The 24,141-nt window shown below is 40.7% G+C and overlaps 1 protein-coding gene across 3 annotated transcripts in view; it reads left to right on the forward strand.

Moving 5' to 3' along the window:
• Positions 1-24,141, forward strand: part of PIK3R1 (phosphoinositide-3-kinase regulatory subunit 1) — a 959,753-nt gene that overhangs the window by 136,826 nt on the left and 798,786 nt on the right. The window lies entirely within an intron of this gene.

Raw genomic sequence — 24,141 nt, forward strand, 5'->3', positions numbered from 1 at the left:
TTGCTAATGGCTTTCTGGTCAGTCTGCCTTAACCCTGTTGGAGCAGACTCACCTAGGGATGTGGCTAAGTAGATGTGATGTGTTTTACATTCTTGGCCCTTTTTCTAGGCTTCCATTATGAGTGCCAGTGGGAAGAGCAAATCGTGTTACGAGGACGTATTTCCAATCTGTTAGCTCAACATTTAACTCCTTTTATATAGCCTGGTAAATAGCCCTCAGATGGTAATGAATTCTAATTGTAGCCAAGGAGGAGAAAAAAATAATGCAAAGCTCCACTCCCTGCAATCCCTTGGAACGATCTGGTCCTTCAGAAGAGTCTGCCATTGGAATCGTAATTTCTAAATGAAAGGTCTGATTGAATTTGTGCTGGGCAGTTTGGGTGAGTGGATGTGTTCGTGAAAATCCTCGGATGTTCTGGAGGACGCTTGTTAGCAGCTGGTTACTCCCTGTGGTTTCTCTCTTATAATTGTGCACAGCAGGCTGGCATGAAGAGTGTAACCTTTCTTTGAGGTGTGAAAAATGCATTAACTCGTGCTATCATTTTGAAGTCATGACCAAAGCTGGAGTGAGCAATATGGAATAAATATACACAGGCGAGCCTGCACTGTTAAGAGCTTTTGTAACACTTTCTCTCCTCTCCGTTCCTGAGAGCACCCTTGCAATTGCTAAAAAAAAAAAAAAAAAAAAAAGCACCTTTTTAGGCTGTAAAGAATAAAATCTATATGGCCCTTTTATATAGGTACATATATACATTAAAATTTTTTGTTGGTGATATCAGTCAGAATAAAGCAGCAACTTTTTTCCCAGAATTACACTTATTTATTCATTAAACATTAATTGAGCAGTGACTCTGTGCTGGGCCCTGGCTAAACACAAGGGCATAAAGACAAGACATAAACTCTGCCCTCAAGAAACTCACAACATCACTCATAAAATAAATTAATGTTCCCATGTTCATTGCGTGACTTCTTGGGTGTAAATAAAGAATGATTAGACAACTTATAATTCATACAACTTATTCAGATATAAATAATGATAATCCTTCAAAACCACTAATTGTACATAAGATCTTTTATTAACATGTGCTTGCTTTGCATGGTGAAGATATTAAAGAGATAATATGTTTTTATCATACATATCAATATTCAAACTCTAAATTACCCTGCTATAGGCCTGCAGCATGGAATTTGATTACATTTTTATTGCACTGAGGGAAATTTCAAAAGCCTGAGATACTGGTGAGTGTTACTGCTAGCAACCCTACAGACTTATCTGCATTGCCTTTACTCTTTCCTTCTCACTTTTTCTTTTTGTAGCAGTGAGAGCGGTATCTCTCTTCCTGTCCAAGGTTAATTCCTAAACCTTTTCTCCAAGTCCCATCCCTTCCTAGCCCTCTGAGATGACTATCTCAAGTCCCCGCCCCCCTTAATAATGAGGTGAGTCCTATCAAGATGTCGAAGTATTCTAAACTCAACATATTAAACAAATCCCCTTCCTGAACTCTATGCCCCCTCCTGTAATTGCCCTATCTTTTCCTTTCTCTTTATAACCAATCTTCCAGAGTGAGTTATCTATACAGATTTTCTCCTGTTTATCTCCCATTTCAAAACAACCATCCACAAATGCAGCCCCATCACTCCCCTGAAAAGCCTTCCATCAACTCACTAATGACCTCCTTGTTGCAAAGCTAATGAATATTTTTCATTTTGATTTTACTTTATTTCTCTGCACCATTGATACTGTTGATCACTCTCATCTTTTTAAATTAACTGAAAAAATATAAAATATAATACACACTCAAGGTAAAATATTCCCTCAATACTGGAGGTACTAAATGTTAATTTACAGTCGCCTTTTCTTTTCTATGACTCTCCAGCCTTACTTTCTTAAGGACCTTTTTTGACAGTCTCTTGTATGTCCTTCCAGAAATATTTAATTCAGATTCAATATGAAAAAAATACAAGGAGGTCATGCCACACATATTGTTCTTCAACGTGCTCTTTTCATGTAATGTGTTTTGAACATCTTCACTTAGCAGCGCATTGTTCTTCTGAGAAGATCCTGCTTGCCAGGCCACAACAGTGCTCCTCCTTCCCTCTGTAGGCATCTTCTAGTCTCCTCTACAAGGACCAGTTCCTGTGTCCTGTTCAAGAGTCTCAGAGTCTTAGCTCCCACCCTCTCCGTGGCAGATACCATCTATTTCCATTCACTATTATATGCTCTTGACTCTAAGTTTTACCTCCTGTCCAGATCACTTTTCTAACCTCCATACTTAATTGCCTACTGCATACTTGAATACACTGCAAAAATGTGGAATGTATCAGGAACCCAGCTTATGCTTCTTCTCTGTTCCCATTCCCCAAACCTGCTTCTCTCTAGTTTCTGGTCATAGTGAATGCTGTTCCCACCCAACAAATTGCCGGTGTCAGACACCTGGAGTCGTTCTTCATTTCTGTATCCTCTACCTTCACATATAACCATCAAGTCTTATTGATTCTAACTCCTAAATATTTTTTTAACACAATCACTTATTTACATCCCATTGCTAGTCTTCTTGTATAAACCACCATAATTTCTCATCTGAATTATTACAATAAGCTTCTTAATAAATAACCTTTCCTGTAGTTTTCTCCCACTGTAATCTATTCTCTCCACCAAACAGTGATATTTCTAAGACACAAAACATGACAAAGTCTAAATTTCTTCATGTAGCTAGTAAGAGACTATCCCCATCACACTCATTACAGTTCTAATAACACTGCTTTATAAGTGCTTGTTTCCTTGTTTTCATCTCCCTCTATACTGTAGACTTGCTGAAACAACAGTCATGGTCTTCTTATTTGCAGCTCTGTCTGTCCCTGCTGCCTAGCCAGAGGGACAATACCATGAAATGATGCCTTAACTTCATGACAATTGACAGTCCTTTCCTGATTTTCTTTCTGTTGATTGGGATGAAGATGTCCCTGTGCTGTGTCCTTCCTTTCTCCCAACCTCTGCTTATCTCCAAATTGTTTACCTTTTTATTTCTCAAGTAGGAACTGTACTCCTAGAGTCTTCGTAGAATTAGAAAATGTCTAATAACTTTTTCCAGCATTTGCCCTAGTTTTATGCATATGTCGTCTGTGATGGTGTCCTCCCAGGGCTCAGAGAGCCCAAGGCTGTGTCTGCTCTTGGCATTGGGAACCTCTACATTGCAACTTATGATAGTCATGAGGCTGCAGCTAACAGATGATGATGTTATTGGCCTGAATTCTGGAATTCTTAAGAGTTGATTACATGACAAAAGATAAACTGGGAGGGTTAGAAGAATATAAAATGCCAAAGAAAATTAAAAATGCCCAGGACTTTACTATAGGAGTAAAAACTAATTACTGGAAGGAGAAAATGTATGTGGCTAGAAGGGTGATGAGTCTCTTGAGCGCTCCTTACAAGACACCTATGTATTCTGGATTTAATCACTAGGGCTAGCCTGGGGCCAGATCAGGGCAGCTTCTAGAACTCCTTGAGGCCTTGACTTAACAGTGGAGACGTGTGATGGAGCCACAAAACATTTGGAATGTGAATTTATAAGGTTTCTGATTGGATTTGGGGAATGGGAGTGAGAGAGATTGGAAATAGGTTTCTGCCTTGGATAACTAGATGGATGGTGGTCCCACAAAAAGTCTAGAAAACGGAATGAGAAATAGGTTTGAAGGTAGAAGATGAATATTGTGATTTTAGACATTTTTAGTTTGAGTTCCCTGTGAGATATCCAGGTAGAGGTATAAGGCTATGAAGCTTGTGAGAGGTATTATGCTAGAGATATAGATTTGGAGAATTCCTCAGCATATAAATAGTAACTGAAATCAGTGCAACAAAAAGAATTAGCTCTTAATTTTCTCTGCACTTACAGTTCAGGCAAGGTTCCCCCATTCAAGTCTTCTACCCTTTACTATCAATACAAATTTCCACAACAGGTCTTCCCCTTTTTTGGGTCCAGCACCATTTCCTGAAACCCCAGCAACCCGAGAGAAACCCAGGTGACTCTGTCTGGGAGGGGGAACCTGAGAGTAAGAATGTGAAGCATGGGAAAAGTGGAGGCGTCTCCACATTTCAGAGGTAGGTGGAGACAGAGGACCTCACTGGGGACTCACTTGCCTGTCAGAAAAGCGGGAGGGACTGCAGGAGAACACTAGTCACAGAAATTAAGTCAGGAGAGGTTCAAGAAAGAGAGGAGTTGAGAAACAACTTGTCTGAATTTTCTTTAGTGCTGGTAGAATCCAGGTTGCCTTGGATACATTCTCCCAGAAGATAGTGACTGTAATTGCCTTATTTCTTGTTGCTTGCTATGATATTTTTTCATTTTTAACAAAGTTTCTAGAAGGATCCAGAATGAAGTAAGATGAAAGGTTTCCCTTGGGGAAGTCTAATATATGGGAGAAATAACTACTTTGAGAAACTGCATTTAAAGTGATTCACATACCAAGTCCTACCTGTGGTGGGGAGGCTCAGCCAGCCCTTACTCAGACCCTCAGCCCTGAGGAGGCCATCCCATGGCTTTCTACCTTGAGCAAGGCTGTTTATATAAACTCGACTCAGTATTTGAGAACTATTTCCTTGGATATCACTGAGCCTCCCTATTGACCACAAAGGTGGGTATGTGCTACTTCAGGATGACTTTTTAAAAATTTGTTTATTAAATATAATTTAGTTTTGCTTTAAAATTTTTAAAATAGATTTTATTTTTTCAAGCAGTTTTGGGTTCTCAACAAAATTAAGAGGAAGCTACAGAGGTCCCCCATATTCCCCATACATGCATAGTCTCGCCCATCATCAACCTCCCCCACCAGAGTGGTACATTTGTTACAGTTGATGAACACCGGCACATCATTTATCACCCAAATTCACGGTTTACATTAGTGTTCACTCTTGGTGTTATACATCTTATAGGTTTGGATAAATGTGTAATGATATTAGCATGTGTCCATAGCAAGATGCCTTTTGACCCATATGTTTTGAGTAGGTTACAAAAATAAGCACTAAATTTTTAGTTCAGAAAGACTCAATGTGGGAAATAGACATCCCTAACCTCTCTCTTGAAGACGGGCTTCAGTTAAGTCGAAGGCCATGGTCAGAGTAGATCAGTGATATCTGTTTTGCACATCACTGTAATTTTTTAAAAAGCCATTTCACATTTTGTTCACAGTTGCTTTGATGAGGCTGTGTCCTGATATTCTGTACAAATAAACTGAACAAAGTCAGAGTGCCCATCTTTGGCAAAACGATCCCAAGTACATCTTGTATTGCTGTAGAGATTGGAGAGGGACTCTGAGGTAGGTATGGGATAGACAGACAGCAGCAGCAGTTTTTTCAATATGGAATGATTGTTCCAGCTACATGTGTCATGTTTGTTTTAAGGCCAGTGGAAAGGGAGTTACTGAGTATCAGGCATTGTGTTGGTTGCTTCCCACGCATATATTATTGTATAGGTACTACTATCCCCATTTTACCCAGGAGGGAACTAATAATGTTCAGAGAGATGAACTTGTCCAAGGGTACATCATGTAGGTTGTAAACATTCATGGTTCCTGAAATCCCCAGTGCAGGAAGATTTCTTAAGAAAAAGATGAGGTGTACACTTGATTTGGGGAACACAATGGCCTTATCATAGCGTTATTTTTGTTTCAGTGCCAATAACCACAATATTTTTCCAGCAAGATACTGATGTTTTGTCTTTTTCCCCCACTTGCTCAAATGAGTCAGAGACTTTTAAAAGCTTGAAAAGGTAATTGAATAAACTGTCCTTGTAAAAGCGCTCTGGGCTTAAGGAGGTTTGACTGTTCCAGCTTATGTTAAAGATGGAAAATTATATTTTTAAGATAATTACATGTTCCTTTTGATAAAGCAAAAACGTTCACAAACACAGATGTAGTTTCAGACTGGTCTTGCTGATCCTATTGCCAGCTGTGATTAGCTTGTGATAACGACTCTTCTCCTCCCTAGGGAGAAGCCAGCCCAATCAATGGTAGGGGGTGAAGAAAGAGCAGACTGGCTTAGTAGGGTCACCCTTCACGTGTAGCTCACACTGCCTTCAGAGTCCAGTGTCTTAAGTTAGGAGGCCATGGATGAAGACTATGTTACACCAGCTAAAGTTGTATAGCTACTTGCAATGTATTCTTTCAACTCTCTGAGTGCTTCCATAACTTGTGTAGCACTAATATTCATTGATGGCCCCTTCCCTGTGTCCTTTGCCTCTTCCAGACCTCTACAGCTTCCACGGCCAGGTCCTACTTTTCTCTTAAGTGCGTTCACTATATTATCCCAACTCATCAAATAGCACCTGGAAGGTGATGACTTCCAAAGTTAAATCCTCAGCCCAACCTCTTCCCCAAACTCCAGATTTATGGCTAATGATCTCCTTGACACTTACTCTTGATGTCTAATAGACTTCCTAAACTCAGCCTTCTATCTTCCATCAGCCCAGCTTTTCTGTATCTTAGTGAAAATCCATCTTCCCAGTTGATCAGGCTAAAGAACTTTTGAGTCTTCCTTGACTCCTCTCTCTCACTCTCTACATCTAAACCATCAACAACAAATGCCCTTGGCTCTATCTCCAAAATATATCTGGAAGCCAGCCACTTCTTACCTCATGTATCTCTGTTCCCCTGGTTCAAGCCACTGTCTTCTCTTACCACCCTTTTCCCCACCATTTATTCCTAACACAGCAGTCAGAGGAATCCTTCTAAATGAGATTTAAGGACATTATGTTCTTCTGCTCAAACCCCTCCAGTGGTTTCCTTATCCCTTTCAACACACGTCAAAATGCTTATGGTGGTCTGTAATGCTCCCTGCAAGTTGCTTCCCACCACCCCCCATACCCTCTTGTTACTCTCCCTCCGGCTCACTTCCTCCAGCCACACTGATTTATTTCCCTGCTAGTCACTGAACATGCCAGGCACAACTCTCACTAAGAAAATTAAATATGGATTTCTGAGCCCCGCCCCCAGAATTTGTGATTCATCAGGGCTGGGATGTGATTGGTTAATTTGCATTTTTAAGAGGTTCCAGGTGACCTCCTTGCTGGTGTTGCAGGACTGGCACCTGGAGAACCACTGGTGGTGTGCTGATAAATCAGATCTCTGGGTCGGTGGGTGGAAGGCCTGATTAAAGTGTCTGCTGATCTTTCTGATGTGACTACTCCCACCATGGCCAATTTCAAGCTCTTGGCATGATATCAACTGGCTCACCAAACTCCTAAAAATTTAACAATCAGCTCTCACGAGCACACCATGGGAATGGAACTGCTGGTCTAGAACAGCTCTCCAGGGCCTGCTTGGGGAAGAGGATTAAGGAAGGGAGTGATCACTTATTTTATAATTACTGTGTGCCAGTCACTGTTTTGATCCTTGGCATAAAATGTTTCATTTGGTCCTCATAACAAATCTACGAGATTATATCTTGCTATTTTTTTGAAGGTAAGGAAATTGAGAAGTGAGTGTTTCCTTTTCTGAGTCACAGAACTGAGATTTGAATGCAGGATTGAGTGAACACAAGTTCCTCTCTCTCAAGAAATAAAAAAAAAATAGTACCTGAATCTCTGTGGATGGCATTGTATCACTGGAGTCATCATTGTAGGGCTAGGAAATGAAAAGGTGATAAGCTGAAAGTAACCTACAGCATAGGTATAGATGTAAGCTGACCTTAGAGGTGACTGAATTCTGTTCAACTGGGTGTTTGGAAAAGAAACCTGATGAGTAAATCTATATACAAAGTAGGCTAACCATGTGGGAGCTGCAGCCTTCAGAGCTGATCACAGCCCATAGGCCAAGTGCAGCTGGAGAACATGTTTATTCCCTTGGTTACTGCCTGATAATCCAGGAACTAGTAAGTGCAGATCAAAAGAGACTGCATAGCTCATATGTTGAGAATTCTGGTGCCAGGTGCTGAAATAACCTTCCTTTGAGGGCAAGTAAATTCTCTCAATTGATGGAACAGAAGTTGCTCCAGGCAAAGGCCCCACTTGCTCCCCTGCTTAATTGCCTCACTAACCCCCATTCTGGATTGAGCTTCAATCACTTTACTTTCTAAGCTTGGAACCCCTGGGACAGGCTTCCACTGGCATGCTTTGCAGGCAATGGGGGCGATTATCCAGGCATCAAAATTGCTTTTCTCAGGTCTTTTCTAGCCAAGCTCAGTCTCTGTTCTTCCAAATTGCCTGGAACACTGCCCTCTGCCTCACCATCCCGTGTTGGTGGAGACCTGGTCTCAGGCTGGGCGGTCCGGCTCTCTGGCCCAAATGAAAAGACTTCAAGCCTAAGTGTTACAGACCCCAAAGTGTTATGCTGACCCCAAAGTCTAAGGCAATGCAAAGTGAAGTCCAGTGCGATGCAAATCAAGTTGCTGATCTCTGAGCTGCTTTGATCTTCACGCTATTTATTAAGCTATTGGATGAAGAGCTTTTGAGCTTCTGTTGTCCCCAAGACATTTCAATGTGGCAGAGAAAAAGTAACCCTAAAGGAGATCAGGGAAGGTTCCATCTCTCTTAATACAGATGGACAAGCAAGGGATATTCCATTTTTAAAAAACCATTACCCTTCATTCATTCAAATGTGATTAGAGCAAGCACAGTGGAAAATTAGAAGAGAGAGACTAGAGAACACTTCTTAGAAAGTTTTAGGAGGGATTTTTGTAGATGTAGCTATGAGAACATGGTAGGTAGGAGGAAGGGAGAGACCTAAGGCAGTTATGTGCCCAGAATATGTGAATGTCAGAATGTTTTTTTTACCTACCCTAAAGGACAAGAATCAAGTTAAAGCCATCAAAAAGTAGTTTTCCTAACTTGTTCTGCCCTATCTCAGGGCTTTCTTATAGCCCTCAAGATGGACTGAGAAATCTGTTGCCATTTCCCTTTCTCCTAGTGAGCCCTCCTCTACCTCCAAGCCGAGGAACAGAAAGCAACATAATGCTTTTGTCCATTAAAAATCTACTCAGAGTGAAGTCTGTCTTCTTAGAATTCATATCACTGTTTCTCACCTGCAGAAGGTCTCCTAGAGGACCTAAAAACAGATAAAGAACCAAAATGTCACCTTTACTATGATAAAACTTTAGTTTGGACAGTGGTTGTATGACTCTAGGCAAGACAGCCTACTGATACTGAGCCCCAACCAAGCAGACTCACCCACCTAAGCCCCAGCATGGAGGAACAGTGGTGACTTGGCCCCCAACTTGGAAGATTTGGGGAGAAGCAGGCTCAGTTTATTTTTCCCTTTACCACTTCACTTTCCTGGGGTAGAATGAAAAAAGTTGGGGACATAGACTAGGATTGTTATTCTGGTGGAGCCCCTTCCATGTGAGACATTAGAAGTTAGGAAGAAACGGTTATTCCTAATGTTATGCACTGATCAGAGAAAGACAAGGTGGCCAGGGCTCTGGTTGTGGGGAATGTCCTCAGTAGAGACAAGGTGAACTTCTTCCCCAGAGCAGAACCATTAGAAAACATTTCCAGTGGGGCATTTCTTTTTTTCCCCTTCCATGAGGTGTTGAGATGGAAGAAACCTACCTCACAGAAACTTTAGTCCCTGGCAGGCCGACCCTGAGTGGGTTCCATTGACAGTCGTTTCTGGCAGTCATGAATAAGAAGAGGTAAAAGAGAAAAGCCCTGGCTGAGGGAGAGACAGGATTCTGGGGCCTCTGAGGCTTTGGGAATAAAGCGGATTTAACTTGACTCCATCTCTCCAGGACCTTATTAAAAGAAGAAAGGATAATGGGGATTTTGTGTGGCAAGAGCAGAATAAGACTGAGTTTGTGCTCTCTTATGTATTCAAAAAAGGAAGAAGGAAAGAAGGACCAAATATGGAGTTGGACTTCATTTCCAAGCATGAACCTTCATCACTTTCATCAGTAGCCATCTGGCACGGAGTGTTCTGTGGCATTTCTCTAAAATGACTGGCAACCTCCAACAGTTTCCTTGACACTGCCACTGAGAAGGCTTCGTTCTTAGCAATGTGCTAGAAATAGTCAGAGCTCAACACAGGCAGGTAATGGTACTTATATAATCGGCACCTTATTCAATCCCAGTACAATGAAGCCCTCAGCCCTGTGTGATGCTTCCAGATGCATATTCAGAACTTCTTTGTTTGGCTGCCGACTCGTGAGGCTTCGTGAAAGAGATGCCAGTGATGGGGAAAAATAACCACACACACACACACAAATCCTCCCCTCCTTTGGGTTTCACATTACTGTATTCACATATCCTTATAGCACTTAGTCTAATTATCTGTTTATGTATCTGTCTCTTCCAGTAGATCTTAGCAGTTAGAGGAGAGAAAAGATATCCATTTCATCTGTTTATCCTCATCACTTAGCACAGATGCTCAAGGAAGATTTGGATGGACAAATGCTTTAGCTTTATGCTTTGTACCCTTAGTACCCTTAGTACAGGTAAACCAATCAGTCATTTTCAGAATATAAGTATAACGCCTAACTCTTACAAGAATAGATGGTTTTGAAGAGGATTTTTTCCCCTAAGAAGTATGGACCTTTCTCAAGGTGCTATGGGAGGAACCAAGCCAACACCCAAAGCAGGTCTGACCAGTAACCCCCAGGACACTTTCCACAAGCACAGATGTGTTTGTTCTCGTGCTGTAGCCAGCACTTGGACCTGGCAATTTGATGTGACTTAATCCAAGAACTTATTCAGGCTTTCAAGAGAGCAAACTGAATCTCTTAGCATTTTGGAAGAAAGAAAATGTACACATGAACAAAATCACACGCACACAAAAATTTGAGAGGCCCAGAAAAGTTTGTGATGATTCTGTGGTAAGTTTGCTCTATGCTGGAGAGAAGAGGAAACACACAGAACCAAGATTTGGACAGAGCTGAATTCTTTCAGGAAAGAACCTCATAGAGTGGCAAGCTCCTGTAACATTCTATGAAAAAAAAATTCCAGTTGAGTGAATAACCTTTATTGATTCAATTTGCATATCCAAATAGAGCTCTATATACTTGTTTTATGTCACACCTGGTTTCTAAACCTGTAGATCCATGTATATATCTGTGGCGACACATGCATACAGTTTACTCACTAATACCTGATGATGTCTGATGCCATGCTAAACAAAATAAATGCACCTCTCAACCCTAGGTAATGGCTAAATTATGTGTATCAGTGTTTGATACAGCAAAATTCCTGGGCAAATGAAGAACGTGGACCATATCTTGGAGCTTGTCCTTCTGGTTTTTGACTTGTAATATAATTGACTTGTAAGAGTTTTTAGACTGTTAATGCCCTGGTGTGGAGTAACTTCTTTTGTAGGCAATGCTTCCTAAAACTGTGTAGGCTTTGAAAAGAGTTGTTTATGTTGGCATTTGGATATCCTCCTCCTTCTATCCTTGCAAAAGTTTCATTATTAGAATGTACATGTAAATACCAGGAAAATTTGGAATATCTGCACAGAGCATGCATTTTCCACTTTATTGCCCCCCAACACACCAAGGACATTTATTTTGCTAGATATCACCTTTAAAAAACAGTGTTTCTGTTTAGGCCATATAGGTTCGTTTTAGAAGCAAAAGAAAATTCCTCAGTATTCCCTTGGAGGTCCTTGGAACCCAGTTTGATTGGCATTGACTTGAGAAAGTAGAGTTTTAATTTATGAATATATCTTTTGAAAGGAAATATCAATGACCTATGCTTCCTCTGATAATCAATTAAGGAAACATATATCAATCATCTGGTAGAATTTTAAAATCATAGTTATGAAGGAAGTTGAGACAAAGGGTGTACCTATAAATGAGTTCTGTAGAACTCTAACCTCCAGAAGTCTAGGTGTTTCGAATCTCAATTAAGCAAATGATGGAAGAGAACTAATGGTTTCTCACCTTAAAGACTTAAAGATTAAAGAGAAGCAAGTAAGCTTTTGAATTGAATAGAGATAGTTATTTTAAACCTTGCTTTAGAAATATTTTATGATGTGTTATACAGGCATTTCTCTTAAAGCCTGAGTTTCTATAATGCCAGTTATTAAACTGAAATCAAATATAATGTCAAATAATTACAGAACACAAAGTGAATGATGTGAACCGTTATTTGGAATGTGTTTGGAATTTGTAATTAGCACCCCAAAAGTAAATCAAAGCTCTACAGAATAAGTTGAAGGGCTTTGTTTGAATAGCTGGCCTTTGGCCTTTCTACTTCTTATTGGTGTTTGTGATGGAATTGTCAGCAATATTGTTTAGGGCAAAGATGACAGAGGAGATGAGGAGTCCTCTGAGCGTGAGGACTGAAGGGCTAATAAGAAAGGATTTGCCTTTGTTCAACCAACTTATTTTTAGCTTACAATAAAAAAATACCTACACAATAAAACTGCTTTCATTATTAGAACCCTAAAAGAAAAAAAACCACTTTAATTTGTGAATGTAAATTTCTCTTGTTTTTGATAGATTTTCCTACATTGAAACAGGTATTATTTTAAACATTTTATGATAGCCTGATGTTTTTAAAATTAGAAGTACCATGTTACTAATGAAAAAAGGTTGATTTTAATGTTATTATATTTTTTAAGATTAAGAGCTTTCTATTCCCTTGTAAATACTGTTTGAATGGGAAAAAAGGTTAATAGCTCAGTTGAATATTAACTACAGTTGAATTCCTGCTGTTTGTATTATGATGTTATGACAGGATAGCCATCCACATGGTGATAGCAAACTCTGAATTTAAAACACCCCATACCTACAAGGAAAAGTTAGTATTTAAGACTTTATACATCCTGAGCCTCATCTCTGAAATTTTATTTTAATTTTTTTGTGGTACGCGGGCCTCTCACTGCTCTGGCCTCTCCCGTTGCGGAGCACAGGCCCCGGACGCGCAGACTCAGTGGCCATAGCTCACGGGCCCAGCCGCCCCGCGGCATGTGGGATCTTCCCGGACCGGGGCACAAACCCGCGTCCCCTGCATCGGCAGGCGGACTCTCAACCACTGCGCCACCAGGGAAGCCCTGAATTTTTATTTTTTATATCCCTACATTCTGCTATAACAGGCTACCCCTTGATACTTAAATATAGGCACTTTTATTTTTTTTTTTTATTTTTTATTTTTTTTGCGGTACGCGGGCCTCTCACTGTTGTGGCCTCTCCCGTTGCGCAGCACAGGCTCCGGACGCGCAGGCTCAGCGGCCATGGCGCACGGGCCCAGCCGCTCCGCGGCACGTGGGATCATCCCAGACCGGGGCACGAACCTGTGTCCCCTGCATCGGCAGGCGGACTCTCAACCACTGCGCCACCAGGGAAGCCCTAGGCACTTTTATTTTACCATGCTATTTTTGTGTGTGTGTGGTGATGCGTTTATTTAGACTACCCTTTCTTATCATTTCAGTGTGGCAAAATTTTGCTCACTTAGGCCAGTTTGAGTGTCATGTTCTCCAAATCAGTCATTCTTGTGTTTCTTTCTTCATGCCATGGTGACTATGGCACGACAATTATTGGGCGTCTGTTGTGAGATAATTCTATAGCAGAGTGAGGTTGTGGATTATGGAGTCAGAAATATGCAGTAATGGACTTATAGCTCAGTCTCTTAGAAACTGGCTATGAGATTAGACAAGTTATTTAACCACTCAGACTCAGTTTTCTCAAAGTGGGATTAACTACACTTCAGCAAGTTTGTGAGGTCTAAAAAAATATATACAGCATGGTTCCTATCATATAGTAGACCCTTAGTAAATGGTTATGACTATTTTTGCTGTATGTATGTTTGTTTCTCATTGTATTTTGACCTACTTGAGGTTAGAGACTGTCTTACCTACATTAACATGCCCAGCACATCAAAACCCTAGATCAGGGTAGTAGCTTAACAAAGGTTAAGTGATTGAATGAATAAATGGTGAAATATCAGAGAAAGTAAAACTGCCTCCTGAATCCTGAGCTTACAGCCTACACATTTAAAGTAATGAGAAAACCTCACACCCGTTTCTAAACCCTGTCTTTTTTTTAATAATCAGGTTATGCAATTGGTTAGAGCCTGATACTAAAGAAGTTGAGGCCTTTGATTCCTAAATGGAGAAGTTCCCAAAGTCACTGACAGTATTCTTAGACACAAAGAATTATTTAGAAATCTTTGCTGTCACTCTCCTGGTGAGAGAGAGCAGGTGAGGGAAGGAGGAGGAGTATGATCAGCCCCAAAACCATTACAGTCAATAGGTATGCTTGCCTGTTAAAGGTGGGACTTCTATGTTAGAAGTTATGTCCTAGAGATGGCACTAAAGCTGGAAAATGGATGAATCTTATAATCAGAGGGTTATAGGATTATAACCCATGACTCCCAAATCTCAACCCCTTGTACTGGATTCCCTGTGATGTTTAATTTTGTATTAACTTGGCTGGACCTCAGTGCCCAGATATTTGGCCAAACATTATTCTGGATGTTTCTCTGAGAATGTTTATGGATGAAATTTGGCATTTAAATTGGTGGACTTTGAGTCAACCAGATTGCCCTCCCTAATGTGGATGGGCCTCATCAGATCAGCTGAAGGGTTGAATAGAACAAAAGGATGACCTTTCCTGAGCAAGAGTGAGTTCTCTAGCAGGCTGCCTTTAGCCTTCATCTGTAACATCAGCTCTTCCTGGTTCTAGAGCAGACTATTGTGGACTTGAACTGCAACTCTTTCTTGAGTCTCCGTCCTACTAGAATCCCCCAACAGATTTTGGAAACGACAAGCTTCCACAACCTCTTGAGGCAATTCCTTAAATTAAATCTCTTTATATATATAAATAGGCAAGACTACACACACACACACACACACACACACACACACACACACACACACACATATGAAATATGAATGGTCTGTTTCTCTGGAGAACCCTGATGGATATACTGACCTGTAAGACCTGTAATTTTATGAATTATTAGTATATTACTTTTCTCTTGTGGCATCATTAAGCAAACTCAGACCAACTTTTACCCAATGATTTTCAGAACATTTCCCAAAGAGTGCTAACCTGTTAAACTAGGTACCTGTCCAATGAACCATTTATATCAGAGTCACTTGGGAAGCTTGCTTTCCAGGCTCCACCTCAGACATATTGAATCAGAATCTCTGTGGGTGAGACTTGGTGATCTGTATTTTTAACTAGTTCTTCTGATTCTCTTGCACATAAAAGTTTGAGAACCACTGATTTCTATGGTATTCATTTTTGATTTTGCCTGGACAGTGAAATTGCTGAAGAGGAGACTATTATAACTGAGACCAAAACTAGCAACTGAAGAAGGATTCACCAGTGGGGAAAATGATAGATGATAAATGCTATATGGATTATACATTTTCTTTTAAATATGAATTATGGATGGGTTATATATTTCTTTTAAATAGGATCTAGTTATTGTCATTGGATGGAATTATATGATAGATTCAAGTTTAAAACATCACAGAAAAAGCCCCATAGTGTAATTATTTTATTTAAAGGGAAATGAGGAAAATACTAAGGAGATGTACGTAGATGCAAAAGAGGATGGAAGGTGACACTGAGGCCCATGAAGAAGAAACGTGGTTATATAGAGCAGGCGGAGACCGACTGGGGCTTGGTTTAGAAACGCTCCCACAGGAATTGATAGAGCACATGCAGTGTCCAGCTTCTGGCTGTAGCCAGTCCCTAATTCCCCAAAGGAAGGTTGGGGAAAGTTGGAGAAGGATGGACCCTGTCTCTATCGTGTAGATGCCAATCTCGTAATGCATAACATATGGAATATGTTTTTTGTCAACATTATGCCAAAAAGATTTTGACCCACCTGGTTGTAGAGATGAGTGGGCTTGGGAAACAATTAGCATATGGAATAGATTATGAAGAGGGTCACCTTAGCATCTGGCTTACTGAAACTCCACATTTCCTATAACTCTAGGTCATAAGAAGAGCAATTCCCATAACAGATTAAGGCCAATAACATTTGAAGAATGATTTATTTTCACCCGGGGTGACCCTTATATTTATTAACATGGTATTGATTTCCTGGTTGCTTTTTCTGAGTCAACATGGCAAATGATCTTTAACCCCTTAAAAAGTTATGAGGACTAAATAGTCAGACAAGTGAATGTTGATGAAAGAACTTAATTCCTTATATTCATTTTGACTTCTTTGTGTGCTATTCATATGGGTTGATGGATTTTTCAGAGACTCTGAAATGCACTGGTTAAGTTCAAAGTGCTGACAAGTAGTAAAGTTTAGCCCAATAAGCTCAGAAGTCCCATTTTCTCCTCCTTTTATATCCAGGAATTTTTAGAAATAAAAGACACCATGCAAAATCCTTGCAAGTTTAGACTACATAAGATATTTTTAAATCAAAGGGTTTAGACTGACATTTTTTTACTCTTCATAGAAATATAGTCAAATTATCTAGCTCTTTTTGGCAGAAAAATCACTTAGTTTAGAGACCTATAAATTCTAAATTTAATTTTAAAACCTTTGGGAGCAGAATTAACCATGAAAAAAGAATCAAAAGTCCTACAATTGCTGTTGAACAAACAAATGCACACTACTGTCTCCCCCAAACAAAAACAAAAACTGGTGTAAAACTTGAAAGCATTTAAAATTTTATCTGGTTCATGGGACAGGGTGTAAAATAAAAAGCAAATAATACGTCAATAAAATTGTTCTAGTACAGAGGTTGACAAACTATGGCCTGTAGGCCAAATCAGTTCACCACCTGTTTTAATATAGCATGTGAACTAAGATTTTTACATTCTTAAAGGGTTGTAAAAATATAACAAAGAAGAATATGCAACATAAGCCAAATGTGGCCCACAAAGCCTGAAAAATTTACTATCTTTCTCTTTTTAGTAAGAGTTTGCTGACTCCAATATAGTCTAAGTAAGAAAGGATTTAGAGCTATTCCATCACCTCTGTGATCCCTGGCAAATGGCATGTCTTCTCTGAGCCTGCTCCCTTGTCTGTGTCTTTGGGATGATTAAACCTGACAGCCTCACAAATAAAAGAGAATGGGGGGAAAGTTTGAAAACCATCGCCTGCAACTAGACACTAGTAAACAGAATTATCCAAAACTTGTGGCCTCTTTCCATTGAAAAATGAGTGCTTTTAAATTGGGAGAGGGAAAATGATGGACTTATTTTGTGGTGACTTTGTTTGGGGGACAATACATTTCATCAAATTATTTGCTTTGAGCACATGTTGCACATTGCTCCCAAATCAGACCTTGGTACTTTGGACCAAGTCTGAGCTCTAGCATATCTTTGTTGAGTACATGAAATCTTCCTTCCCAGATTGTGCCAGTTATTATGAACAAAAAGATGACTGTGTTTCTGAGTGTAGGAAGGGGAAACTATTTAAAATATTTGAAATCAGACTCCTTTTAAGCTCCCACATTTTGAAAGTTTCAAGGTGACACAGGGTCCTGAGTGTTGTAAAATTATTAAGGCTGAGACACATGTGAAACGACAGTGTCTGGGACAGGGGAACAGGGGAAATTTAAATTAACTTCCTTCTGAGAACTGAGAAAGATGAGGGGAGACCCAAACCCTACCAGATAGTGCAGAGGTTATCAATTGGCAAGGGGAGTGCGGGGTGAGAGCAGACTGGGGCAAGTACATTATCAAGTCATAATAATGAAAATGATCATGTATGCAACCACAGTCCAGATCTTGGCTAACCACTTTATGTACATTATCTCATTGAATCTTCACAACTGCATTGTGAGGTAGATGGAATGATCTCCATTTTATGGGTGAAGAAACTGAGTAAGCTCACAGAGAAGTTAAGTAACTTGTATAAGGTCAGCCTGGATGAGAGTAACCAGGAACTTCTCAGGAAGAGAAGAAGCAGGGACAAAATAGGCAGGAAAACAGATAACTGGCTGAAGCCCTGAAACCTCAGTCTTGATAATACATCTGGATTTTTACTGCTGTGGTTACATCTGTCACCCTGGTGATACCCTAATCCTAAGTGGTTTAAATGACGGGCCCTGCTGGTGGTGATTACAGACCTGATGGAGTAGTGAATTTGAGGAATGAGGAGGAGACAGGGTTGGGTTTTTATTTTGCTTTTTTTTTGTTTTTAACAATCCACTCACGTGCGAATTAGTGAAATGAAAATAAAAACCACGTGGTGTTTTCTTTTCATTAAAGTAAGGTCTTTACTAAGCATTAGCCTAGTGTACTTGAAAGTAACAAAACCTCAAATATTTTACAATTGAGATTGTTGTGAATTTCTGCCAATATATTTCTCTACAGAAAATAGTAATTCAACTGTTGATGGACACTTAGGTTGCTTCCATGTCCTGGCTATTGTAAATAGAGCTGCAATGAACATTTTGGTACATGACTCTTTTTGAATTTTGGTTTTCTCAGGGTATATGCCCAGTAGTGGGATTGCTGGGTCATATGGTAGTTCTATTTGTAGTTTTTTAAGGCACCTCCATACCGTTCTCCATAGTGGCTGTATCAATTTACATTCCCACCAACAGTGCAAGAGGGTTCCCTTTTCTCCACACCCGCTCCACCATTTACTGTTTCTAGATTTTTTGATGATGGCCATTCTGACCGGTGTGAGATGATATCTCATTGTAGTTTTGATTTGCATTTCTCTAATGATTAATGATGTTGAGCATCCTTTCATGTGTTTGTTGGCAATCTGTATATCTTCTTTGGAGAAATGTCTGTTTAGGTCTTCTGCCCATTTTTGGACTGGGTTGTTTGTTTTTTTGTTATTGAGCTGCATGAGCTGCTTATAAATTTTGGAGATTAATCCTTTGTCAGTTGCTTCATTTGCAAATATTTTCTCCCATTCTGAGGGTCGTCTTTTGGTCTTGTTTATGGTTTCCTTTGCTGTGCAAAAGCTTTGAAGTTTCATTAGGTCCCATTTGTTTATTTTTGTTTTTATTTCCATTTCTCTAGGAGGTGTGTCAAAAAGGACCTTGCTGTGATATATGTCATAGAGTGTTCTGCCTATGTTTTCCTCTAAGAGTTTGATAGTGTCTGGCCTTACATTTAGTTCTTTAATCCTTTTTGAGTTTATTTTTGTGTATGGTGTTAGGGAGTGTTCTTATTTCATACTTTTACATGTAGCTGTCCAGTTTTCCCACAACCACTTATTGAAGAGGCTATCTTTTCTCCACTGTATATTCTTGCCTCCTTTATCAAAGATAAGGTGACCATATGTGTGTGGGTTTACCTCTGGGCTTTCTATCCTGTTCCATTGATCTGTCTTTCTGTTTTTGTGCCAGTACCATACTGTCTTGATTACTGTAGCTTTGTCGTATAGTCTGAAGTCAGGGAGCCTGATTCCTCCAGCTCCATTTTTCTTTCTCACGATTGCTTTGGCTATTTGGGGTCTTTTGTGTTTCCATACAAATTGTGAAATTTTTTGTTCTAGTTCTGTGAAAAATACTAAGTGTCCACAAACAGATGAATGGATAAAGAAGATGTGGCACATGTATACAATGGAATATTACTCAGCCATAAAAAGAAACGAAATTGAGTTATTTGTAGTGAGGTGGATGGACCTAGAGTCTGTCATACAGAGTGAAGTAAGTCAGAAAGAGAAAAACAAATACTGTATGCTAACACATATATATGGAATCTAAGAATAAAAAATGGTCATGAAGAACCTAGGGGCAAGACAGGAATAAAGACACAGACCTACTAGAGAATGGACTTGAGGATATGGGGAGGGGGAGGGGTAAGCTGTGACAAAGTGAGAGAGTGGCACGGACATATATATACACTACCAAATGTAAAATAGATAGCTAGTGGGAAGCAGCCGCATAGCACAGGGAGATCAGCTCAGTGCTTTGTGACCGCCTAGAGTGGTTGGATAGGGAGGGTGGGAGGGAAGGAGATGCAAGAGGGAAGAGATATGGGAACATATGTGTATGTATAACTGATTCACTTTGTTATAAAGCAGAAACTAACACACCATTGTAAAGCAATTATACTCCAATAAAGATGTTTAAAAAAAATAGTAATTCAGGCAATTCAAGGAAGGGCTTACTGTGTATGGATTTAGGGATTAGAGGGACATCCCCATCCCAGTTCATTAATATCTTATCTTCATATCATAGTATTTCATAGTGTTGGTCATGGAAGAAATTTCAGGGAACATTTAGCCCAACCTCCCTTACTATTCATAAAAGGAAACTAAGGTGCAGAGAGGCCATGTGATTTGCTCAAGGTTGCCCAGTACCTCGGGCAGTGTAGATACAGTGGTGGCCATGAACTGTGCCCCACTCAGATGTATTCCCCGCTGCCTCACAATGCCCTACCTGTCTGCAAGAGAGCCAGATCTGAGCCCCTGATATAGCATATTCCTTGAGGAGTCCAACTGCCCACTTGGTGCTATAGTGGCTACACTGGGCCTGTCCCAGAAGGTCGAGTGGTTCATCCTCACAGAGATAGATACCTCCTCTGGATATGTGCTTGCCTTTTCTGTCTGCAGAATCTCAGCACTACCACTATCCAGGGACTCACAGAATGCCTGATCCACAGACATGCATCCAACCAGGGATCCGGCTTTGCAGCACAGGAGTGGGACATGACCATGGATCCACCGATCTTACCACATACTGCACTGCCCACCGTCCAGAAGGAACTGACCTCGGAAAGCCCTGGAATGACCATCTGAAGGCAAGCCTGAAACACTAGCTTAGAGGCAAGTTTATGAAAGAATGGAGTGCCATCCTTCAAGATGCAGTATATGCATTACATCAGAGACGTCTCTATGACACAGTGTTCCCAATAGGAAAAATCTACAAGTCTGGGAAATAAGAGATGGAATCAGGAGTGGCTCCATTTACCTTCACTCCCAGTGACCTACTCGAGATTTTCCTCTCCCTGAAATTCTGTGCTCACAGGGTTGAAGAGGACACAGTTAGGTCCTATTGAAGTCCAAGTTACCCCTACTGCCAAAGCACTTTGGACAACTCATGTCCAGAGCCCAGCAGGCAAGAAGAAAAGTTACCATCCTGTCAGGGGTAACTCATCCCGACTAGCAGGGGCAATAGGGCTGCGTTTGCACAATGGGGTGTGGAGGAATGTGTGTGGAAACTTTCTGATCCACTTTGCCATCTGCCGGCACTCCCTACCCCTATGGAGCTGAGAATGAATATGTGTAGCAACCTCAGGTGCAGAAAGGTGTGATTTCCCAAAAGGAATGGAAGTGTGGGTCCTACTACCAGATAAGCCACCAAGATCTGCTGAGGTGATAGCAGGGCGTGAGGGAATTTGGAATGGACAGTGGAGTAGGGAAAGGATAAGAAGCAGTGGTCCTAAGACCCACTAACCACCTTCAGTAAGAGAGGCCAACCAGGAGCCATGGAGGAACTGCTCCGAACTCTGCTTACAGAAAAAACGTGCGCAGCACAAGTAGTGTGTGGTGGCCATGAAGTGCACGCTCAGATCTTCTCCTGCAGGAGCATAATTGGCCTATGGCCCTAGCTACTGTCCTGGATCCACCACCATTTCCCACTGGAGCCTCACTTCCCACAGGCTTCTCTTGGCCAATGACTGGGCACAGAGGGGGACTAAAGCAGGTCCTTCCTTGTCTCTGATGGACGACTTCGGCTTGAGGACATCCCACTGGGCTGGCCAAGACTTTGGTGGAACTGCACTGCAGTTTGGGACTCTTCCTGCCCAACCTCCTTCCTTGCCCCTCTACTTCACAGAACTCAGACCTGCATCACAGTCTCCAGGTTCTCCCTGCCCTTCTCTGGCTCCCTTCCCTGTTCCCTTCCCAGGCATTTCCTCCAGTAAATCCCTACCCATCTAATCATGTCTTGGTTTCTGCTTCTCAGAAGCCCTGACCTAACACAGTGGTGATCCTTACCTTCTCTCCGAGTTCCTGGTCACTTACGCTGGGTGAGGGCTACCTTCTGGCCTTCATCTTCCTCCTTCCCTCCCAACAACTTTTGTCAGTTCTCCCAACCTTAAGTTTCTTCCCCAGGGAGTGGACACATCACAAAGGCCCTTTTGTTTCTCCTTATTTTCTACCACCACCTGCTCCATTTGCTCAGATTTTTATGTCCCAAACCTTGAGTTTAAGTCTATAAATGCTCCTCAGAAGACTACATGCTACCTCGTCTCCTTACGTGAAGTGTCCACTGTAGAACTCTGCTTCTCAGTGACTCCACGTCACTCAGGGACATCCTCACAAGTGTAGCGGTCACTCTTGTCTTGCAGATGCGTGCAAACCCAGACTTGCCGTGGTCTCGTAGCATCGTCATAAGTTTAGGACTCTTTCCAGGTATTCAGTCAATCCCTACAACAGTTCAACGAGGTATGGAGCCTTAGTATCCTCTTTTTACAGATGAGGAAATAAGGTGCAGGTCATTTAAATAACCTGGTCATGAACCTGCAGCCAGAAGCAAGATTTGAACAAAGCCAATATGAGACAGAGAGCAGGGAAATAATAATTAGAGGAGGAGATTGGGTCAGAGGAAGGCCTGCTTTGATTTTTGTTTTTTATTTAATCAAACAGACTTGAGTTCCTCCCTTCCCATTTTTGGACTTTTTTTTTTTAAATCAGCAAAAAGCATGTGTTGGACCCAGTGATTTCCTGTTTATTTCTTGCTTATTATTTTCTTGATTGTTTGTGTGATGATAGCAAAAGACCTACTGAGTTGCAGAATTCTCTTGACTCTTAGTTTTTCTCATCTTGTCTACTCTCGGACCTTTTTGGGTTGGCACCTAGAGCACCACAGCTCCTGGACATTCTCAGTTTGCAGATGTACCAGCCCCAACCTATAACCCCTGATACTGCAAAAATCTGATTGTTTTCTCTTTCTTGCTCTTGTTTTTAAACAAAAATAAGGAATATATAGACTCTTGTAAGACCATACATGATACAAAGCTGGGACAGACGTGATTTTCTCATCTGAGTTTCTGAACACCATGTATGAGTCCTTTGGCAGTGGCACGTGTGTGCAGGGTGGAGATGGTGGTGGAACGTTCTCAGTAAATTCCCTTTATGTCACCAGCTTGGGGCCCTCCTGACACCCAGCACGTTGGAGCAGAGTTAGATAAAGCCTTGAGGATTTGTGCAGGTGGGGTAGAACAAAAGGACAGAAACAGATGATCAGCTTTTAATGTCTAGGCGGCTAAATCAGGATTAACCTTTTTTGGCTTTTGTGTTGATGCGATTTAGTGAGCCCTGCACTCGCCCAGCTTAGAAGCAGTCTTTTTGCTAAATAAGATTTGTACTGTTTCATAAATATTAGCCTAGATGTATACCACCAGTTAAAAAGTAACAATGCCCCTGAATTGAAATCTGTATGTTAATTTCAAATTCTGTTTGAATTAATTGGATTGATATTAGGAGGGTAATAAGCTTTGTCAATTTATGATTCAAGCCATACATTAATGGGAAAGGTAAAGCACCACAGGCATTTTCTCCAACTCTGTTTTTCAATATAAGTATGGATGATGTCATCTTTCTTTCAACAAGATCATTTAGACCTTGATGGCCCTTGTTTGTTCATTGTCTAACATGCAGCAAGAGCTTTAAAATATATGTCAAGGATAAGTAGCTACAGTGCTTCTGAATAGCCAAGGATGAAGATCACTTTGAGGGACTTATTATTTGTCAAGTTTTACTATACACCAGGCACTCTATTTTCTTTGTAAACCTATTTAATTCTTAAAACAGCCTATGTTAAAATGAGGATCCTGCCACTCAGTGATATTAAGTAATTTGCCTGCAGCAGGTGGCAGAGCCAGCTTTTAGACTTACATATTGTAACTCCAAATCCAGTGCTTTATTCCCCCCATATGTTAATGTATTTATCTATTGATAAGTGTAAAAGACCATGGGCTCTGGCAGCGGAAAAACCAGCAATCGAAAGGCATCTCTGTGGCTACTATAGTTGTGTGACCCTTGGAAGCTATTTAATCTCTCTAAGTCTCTATTTCCTTATCTGTAACATGGTGATAATTTTCAACATACTGAGTTGTTTTAGTGATTCCGTGAGGTAAAACATTCAGCATGTTGCCTGGTACATAGCTGGCTCTTGTTCAGTAGTACTGATTTCTAGCTGTGTGTGTGTGTTTCCTGTTTGAAGTCAGGCCTTTGGATGTTCTTGGGAGCGTAACTCATGGGGAATAATTTTTTTAAATACTACCCTTTTTGAAATATGTTTCAAACCTCCTTATGTTTTACTGCATCTTCTCC

The sequence above is a fragment of the Stenella coeruleoalba genome, assembly GCF_951394435.1.
Source record: "Stenella coeruleoalba genome assembly, chromosome: 3".
NCBI classification, from domain to species: Eukaryota; Metazoa; Chordata; class Mammalia; order Artiodactyla; family Delphinidae; genus Stenella; species Stenella coeruleoalba.